The sequence below is a fragment of the Leptonychotes weddellii genome, chromosome 11, assembly GCF_054177405.1.
Source record: "Leptonychotes weddellii isolate Sample4059 chromosome 11, ASM5417740v2, whole genome shotgun sequence".
Classification (NCBI taxonomy): Eukaryota; Metazoa; Chordata; class Mammalia; order Carnivora; family Phocidae; genus Leptonychotes; species Leptonychotes weddellii.
Window position 1 is genome coordinate 54634808 of NC_138379.1, and position 7097 is coordinate 54641904.

Consider the following 7097-nt stretch of genomic DNA (forward strand, 5'->3'; position numbering starts at 1 on the left):
GGAGGCATGTTTAACTATAAACCAGTGTGGCTAAAACATAGAATTCAAGGGGGTAGGGCATGTCAAACAGTCAATGAGGTGAACGTGGACCAGGTAATAAAGGAACTTGTGGGACTTGCTGAGGGCTTGGGGCCATAGTATAGTGGAGTCAGTCATTGAAGAGTCTTAAACAAGGCCATGATGTGGTGACCTGATACTTTTTTTTCTTTTTAAATTTTTTATTGTTATGTTAATCACCATACATTACATCATTAGTTTTTGTTGTAGTGTTCCATGATTCATTGTTTGTGCATAACACCCAGTGCTCCATGCAGAACGTGCCCTCTTTAATACCCATCACCAGGCTAACCCATCCTCCCATGCTGCTCTCCTCTAGAACCCTCAGTTTGTTTTTCAGAGTCCATCATCTCTCATGGTTCGTCTCCCCATCTGATTTCCCCCCCTTCATTCTTCCCCTCCTGTTATCTTCTTTTTTTTTTTTCCTTAACATATATTGCATTGTTTGTTTCAGAGGTACAGATCTGAGATTCAACAGTCTTGCACAATTCACAGCGCTCACCATAGCACATACCCTCCCCAATGTCTATCACCCAGCCACCCCATCCCTCCCACCACCACCCCCACTCCAGCAACCCTCAGTTTGTTTCCTGAGATTAAGAATTCCTCATATCAGTGAGGTCATGTGATACATGTCTTTCTCTGATTGACTTATTTCGCTCAGCATAACACCCTCCAGTTCCATCCACGTCATTGCAAATGGCAAGATCTCATTCCTTTTGATGGCTGCATAATATTCCATTGTATATATATATATACCACATCTTCTTTATCCATTCAATGACCTGATATTTTTTTAAAGAAGATATCACTAACTAGAATATGGAGAATGAATTAGAGATTGGTCAAGAGGGCATTGCAGAAATCCACAAAATAAAAGATGAAGTTCTAAATTAAGGTGAAGGCATTGAGAAGTGGACAGATTCAAGAAATATATAGAATAAACAGGATTAGATTACAGTATTAGTCAGAATACAGAAAATAAAGAGCACACTCAAATAAGTTATTTTGAGGTGAGTTTTAGTAAAGTAAATATTTATAAAGGTGAGGGCAGAGTGTAGGTATGTTATAAGGAAGATTAATATAATGGACAGTTATTTCCACCTCTAGGCTTAAATAGCAAGAGGAGAGAGTAGTCACCAGAACCTGGTGAGAAAGGACTCTACAGAAAGGCTGATAGATCAGTGACCTTTGACTAAGGTCACAGCCAGCTCACAGGATCCTAACAGCGATGGAGCCATGGGCATAACTACACCAACCTCACTTTTCCCCCTCTTTTTAAAATATCTTCCAGGGGCTCTGCATGGGCTGACTATAAGCCCACTGATGCCCTCCATATGTAGCCAACTTCTAGGGACACAAAGCAAGGAAGAAATGAGAAGTAAATGGATCTGGAGAGAGGGTATCTGGAAGGTATCTAGTATAGTTACACACTGAATGCAGGGGACCAGAAACAGGAGGAGTCAAGGATGACTTCTAGAATTCTACTGTAGGAAATGGGATGGATGGTAATCATATTCATTGATGTATGGAAGTACAAGGCAGATAAATTTATTATTATTATTATATTTTTGGAAAAGGGAAACAGAAAATGAATTTAGTTTTGGAGATGCTGAGTTTCAGGTGCCTGAGGGATTTTCATTTATTTATTTAGCAAATGTATGGTATGAAGACTCTGTGATGACTGAAGGCCATTTCTTATAGGGGTCACAAGTTCTATCTTGTTGGAGAGTCTCAGACCAGCACATTTTCACATTTCAGATAGTATCAGTGATCTTGATTAATGATCTCTTCATATCAATGAAAAGTCTGAACTGTTTATTGTGTTTAAATAAGGCTTAAGACAGCCAAACAAATTTTTAAAAATGATTAAAGTAGAACTTATTTTATTGCTTAAATAGGATTAATTTAACACATTTTTATTGAGTTGAAGTAACATGATGAAATAGAAAAGCTAGGTTTGGAGCTAGACACAGTTTAATTAGAATATGAGCCCTGTATTTCACTTTCTTTGTATACCTGGGCAAGTAATATTATTTCTCTAAATCTCAGTTTCCTCTCTTGTACATTGGGGTAACAATCTATTTGTCAAAAGTCCTTGACAAGGTGCTTGGAATGTAGTTAGGGGCAATGCAGTTAAGACAACATTAAAACTCTTATTTAAAATAATATTTTGAGTTAGAAATAATTTTTAGAGCTGGGAATCAGTTCAATGGTTAATATGTGCATAATAAAACTTTAGTTGAGAAATTCATTTTTAGGTTCTCTGTGATGTGCTTACAAACATTTTTATGTGACTTTGTCCAGCCTTGACAGTTCATTTCCCATAAAATCAGGAGACTAGCAGATTACGGTTTTTTTTTTTTTTTGCTTATTAATTTTTCACCAAGAAATAATTACATCTAGGCAAAATGTGATCCAACTATCAAATGGAGTAAGTTTTCTGGAGAAGCAACATTACTCTCTCACACTCAGTTTGCTAATTGATGACAATTTTTATTGGCATTTTTATAAATTGGGTGAGTTTAAGGGTATGCTACTTTTTTCTCTATCATTAACTTTTCCAGTAGCATGAGACTATGAACCTTCCTGGGCTTAATTGTTCTAAATGGGATAGTATACGGGGACCAGTGTTCTGTTGGTGGCTTCAATGTCATCAACAAATACTCTAATTTACTAGGGTCTGCACAGCTGGTGTTTTTTATGACATACTAACAGTGTGGCACTTAAGTATATGAGTGACACCATATTAATTGAATCATATAGTTTTACCATCAGTATAGGCTCTTAAAGTAAGATGTGTAAGTGGCTTCTAAATGAGGTTATTTGGGAACATTAAAATGAACAAGTAGTATTATAATGAAAGCTTTTGTTGATTTGGTTGCAAGAAATAGGAACAAGGAAAATGGAAGTTTCTTATAGACTGTACTAGTGTGTAGGACCCAGGAGGGAAACTTGAGAATGGCTGGGCCCCACTAAAGCTGGAAATGGAAAGCTTCCACTAAGGCAAATTTGTCATCCCTTTTTCTCCTGGGGGAATTTGTGGTCACCCTTCAGTGATATCTCTGCTTCTTCCTGTGCATCTGCTCTGTTCCGTCTTTTCACAGACCAGCATTCTCTTCCTTTCTCATAGTCCTGAGTGTGGCCAGTAGAGCTCTGTTCATCTTTTTGCTCACTTTGCACTCCAGCCCTTAACTATAGCATGGCCTGCCCACTTTAGTACCTCTTTATAGCTGATACTAGCTTCAGTGTCTCAGGTCCAAATTCTCAACATAATTATTTGGCTGGCCTAGCTGATCTTTTTGAATCATATCTCAGGTCACTGGCCAACCAATGGTTATCTGGTATTGTATCAATCCACCCCTGGTCCAGAGAGGTGGCATTGGGTAGGCTGATGTTTACACAGAAGGACTTGTGAGTGGGACATACCATGATAGACACATTTTGTATAAGTAGAGTCAAATAGAAAAATATAATCAAGCCATACTCCTTCCATAGTGTAGTGCAATTATTTTGTTATCTTGCAGTAAGACGAAAGAAGGAAAGGAACTAATATGCACAACTTCCGACATGTAGGAAATCAGTTTGAAGCAGTGGCAGCCTATAAATAGGTAAGCCATCTCAGAGGTCATGGGACAGAAATGTTTATAGACCAAAATAAGGTGCTTTAATTGTAGAGCTTACCAAACCAATTTAAAAGGGGAAGAGATGTAAAAGGAAAGAGATCAGGTTAGTATACTTAGGCTAAGATGCAAGTGAGATGCATGCACCATACTACCAAAATATGTGATGTTCTATATTTTGTCTCTGTTACATCAGCCTTCCTGACTGATGTGTATGCATAGACCAGAATTGAGGTTTGAGTAAAGGGCCCAATAAAAACAAAGTATCTGGGTCCAAACGCATATTCTGTTTTTCATAGAGATGCAGGTGCAAATACACACCGCAGGGCTTATAGCTCACAAATTAACCTGAGGAGCTGTTATGGATTTTATTTGTGTTTCTTGGGCAGAGAATACACTGGGACATAATAGGCCCATACTGGGTAGCTGATTTTTTGATGACATAGTTGTCATCCCAGAAGTGGCATAATATACCTATGGATTTATCTTTTCATCCCTTTCTATTTATTAGGAGCACTCTTTTTTTTATTCTCTCATATATTCCTTTATCCTATCGATCTTTAACAATTCTTTACGGGTTACTAACTTACTTACTATTGATATTTAACATACCATATGAATTCTGCCTACATTTTTTTTTAAAGATTTTTTTTTAAAGATTTTAGTTATTTATTTGAGACAGAGAGAATGAGAGACAGAGAGCATGAGAGGGAGGAGGGTCAGAGGGAGAAGCAGACTCCCTGCGAGCAGGGAGCCCGATGCGGGACTCGATCCCGGGACTCCAGGATCATGACCCGAGCCGAAGGCAGTCGCCTAACCAACTGAGCCACCCAGGCGCCCGAATTCTGCCTACATTTTACAAACTACTTTTTTACTTTTTATACTTAATACTTCTAAAGGGTTTCATCCATCCCATTTATTTTTCTTGTTTTCTAGAGCAGAATTGAATATTCTCAAATAATAGAGCAAACACACATTACAACTTCTACGGCCCCTGCACTGAGATAAAAACTTCCATGGATGCTGTCTCATTTAACGTCCCCAATGGTCCTTAGATGTAAGTACTACTATTAAATAGGAAGCTGAAATTATGTAACTTGTCCAAAAATCACCCAGGCAGTAAGAGGCCATGCTGGAATTCACATGATTTCTGTTCTTCATAGTCTTGACATACTCAGAGCTCTAAGAGGTCCTACTGCATGGTGGATATGCCTCTAATATGGCCCTTGTGTTACACTGAAAACATCTGCTTACCAACCTGTCTTCACATTCTGATGCAAGGTGCTGAAGAGACTGTGCCCATTCATTTTGTTATCTGCAATGCCTGACACTGTGTTTCACACAGAATACGTCTCAATAGACTTAAATATACCCTTTTCAAAAATTGCAACCTGTTACGTACTTTAGTTTCCTTTTCTTCCTCCTTGCCTCAATTCCTTCCTCTCTCTCTCCCTTCTTTATTATCAGGAAATCTTTTTTTTTTTTTTAAAGATTTTATTTATTTATTTGAGAGTGAGCAAGAGAGAGGATGAGAGAGAGAACACAAGAGGGGGTAGGGTCAGAGGGAGAAGCAGACTCCCTGCTGAGCAGGGAGCCTGATGTGGGACTCGATCCTGGGACTCCAGGATCATGACCTGAGCCAAAGGCAGTCGCTTAACCAACTGAGCCACCCAGGCGCCCATTTTCTCAGGAAATCTTAACATTCGTTAGATGATCTTGATGTTCTGCCAGGGATTTGTTTAAATAACTTCCTTCCTATCTTATCTTTCCCTTTTCCCCTGATCACCATCTTTGTTTGAACCACATTTCAACTGCTTAACATTTGTAGGTGAGAGAGAGAGAGTTCTACATATCATTCATTTCAAAGGTATTATGACCTATCTCTTTAATAGCACAAGGAGTGGAAAGTAGTTTCACTTAATGAGACAGAAGATCTGAGCTAACAGTCCAGAAAAGATCTAAAAGAAGGTTGCTCATGTAACTTGTCAGCCTCTTGGTTTTTACTATACAGGCCTTCCTCATTTCCTGAGACATAAAAAATGTGTCATTTAAAAGGCACAAGATACAGTTTTCTGGTTTAACATGTTTAATGAGTCTCAGATATTGTAAAAAGCTGTGGAGCCTCAATTCTTACAGCCCCAGTGTTGGGAACTGTCTACATGGAGCCAGAGGAGAGGCACAGAGTTATAAAAATGTGCATTAGCCACCATGTAACAGAGAATAAAGTTTTTCTTTAGATTTTTCAAAAAAATAAACTGGAAAAAATTAGGGATGAAAATGTTAGTAGAAGACATTAAAAGGCATGATTTCATTCTTCATTTTGTCCATCGAGCAGTCTGAGAATAGGAAAGGGAAGTAGCATGTCCAGATTCCTACAGTGGTTTCCCAAGACTCTTTCCCACCCCTGTGCTATTCATTCATTAATTCAAGGAACAAATGCTTACTAAATCCTACTACAGGTCAAGCACAATGAACGAGACTAAGTCCCAACCCATTCCTCAAGTTATTTAGTATGCCTCAAATATCACAGCATTTCCACCCAGTTAATGTTACCTTCTTCTGAAGTCCCACAATCCTCTGATTGTGCCTCTTTGTAGACTATCTCCCTTTTTATTTACTCCTGCTCTTCCATATTTCTCCTCCATTCACTTCTTCCTCCTGGTTCCCTTTTTCCTTTCTTCTTTCCTGGAACATTTATTAAGTAACTTCTGTTTTCAGGGCACTGGAATAGACACTGGGAAGACACAAATGAAGAATAAGCATTTCTGCTTTTGAAAGGCTCACCGTACAAATGGAGATAGTAAATTACAATACAATATGATACAGGTCTTGTTTTAATTGAATGTCTCCTCCATCTAGCTCATGGTAATATCTCTATCATTTCTTCCTTTTTTTTGTTAAAGATTTTATTTATTTATTTGACACGCACAGAGAGAGAGAGAGAGATAGAGCACAAGCAGGGGGAGCTACAGATAAAGGGAGAAGTAGGCTCCCCAGTGAGCAGGGAGCCTGATGTGGAGCTTGATCCCAGGACCCTGAGATCATAACTTGACCTGAAGGCAGACACTTAACCAACTGAGCCACCCAGGCGCCACTTGATCATTTCTTAACAGAGAATAAATCTTTAAAAGTAGAATCTGGTTCCAAGTCATCTTTATACTCTTCCTTATATATATTGGAAGTACAATAAATGTTTCCTGAATTAAAATGGAAAGAATCAAAATGCTGTGCAAATCATGAGAGACACTGGATCATGCCTTCCTATCTTTAGTTTCTTGCTGCCTTCTTTTTCTGAGTTTTGTTCTTATGCCTATGCCATAATGAAAATAACTTTAATCACCCACTTATGTGCCAAGTGCATGGTGCTGAGTGAAGTAGAACTATTATTCTCATTTACAGATGAAGGAATTGAGGCAC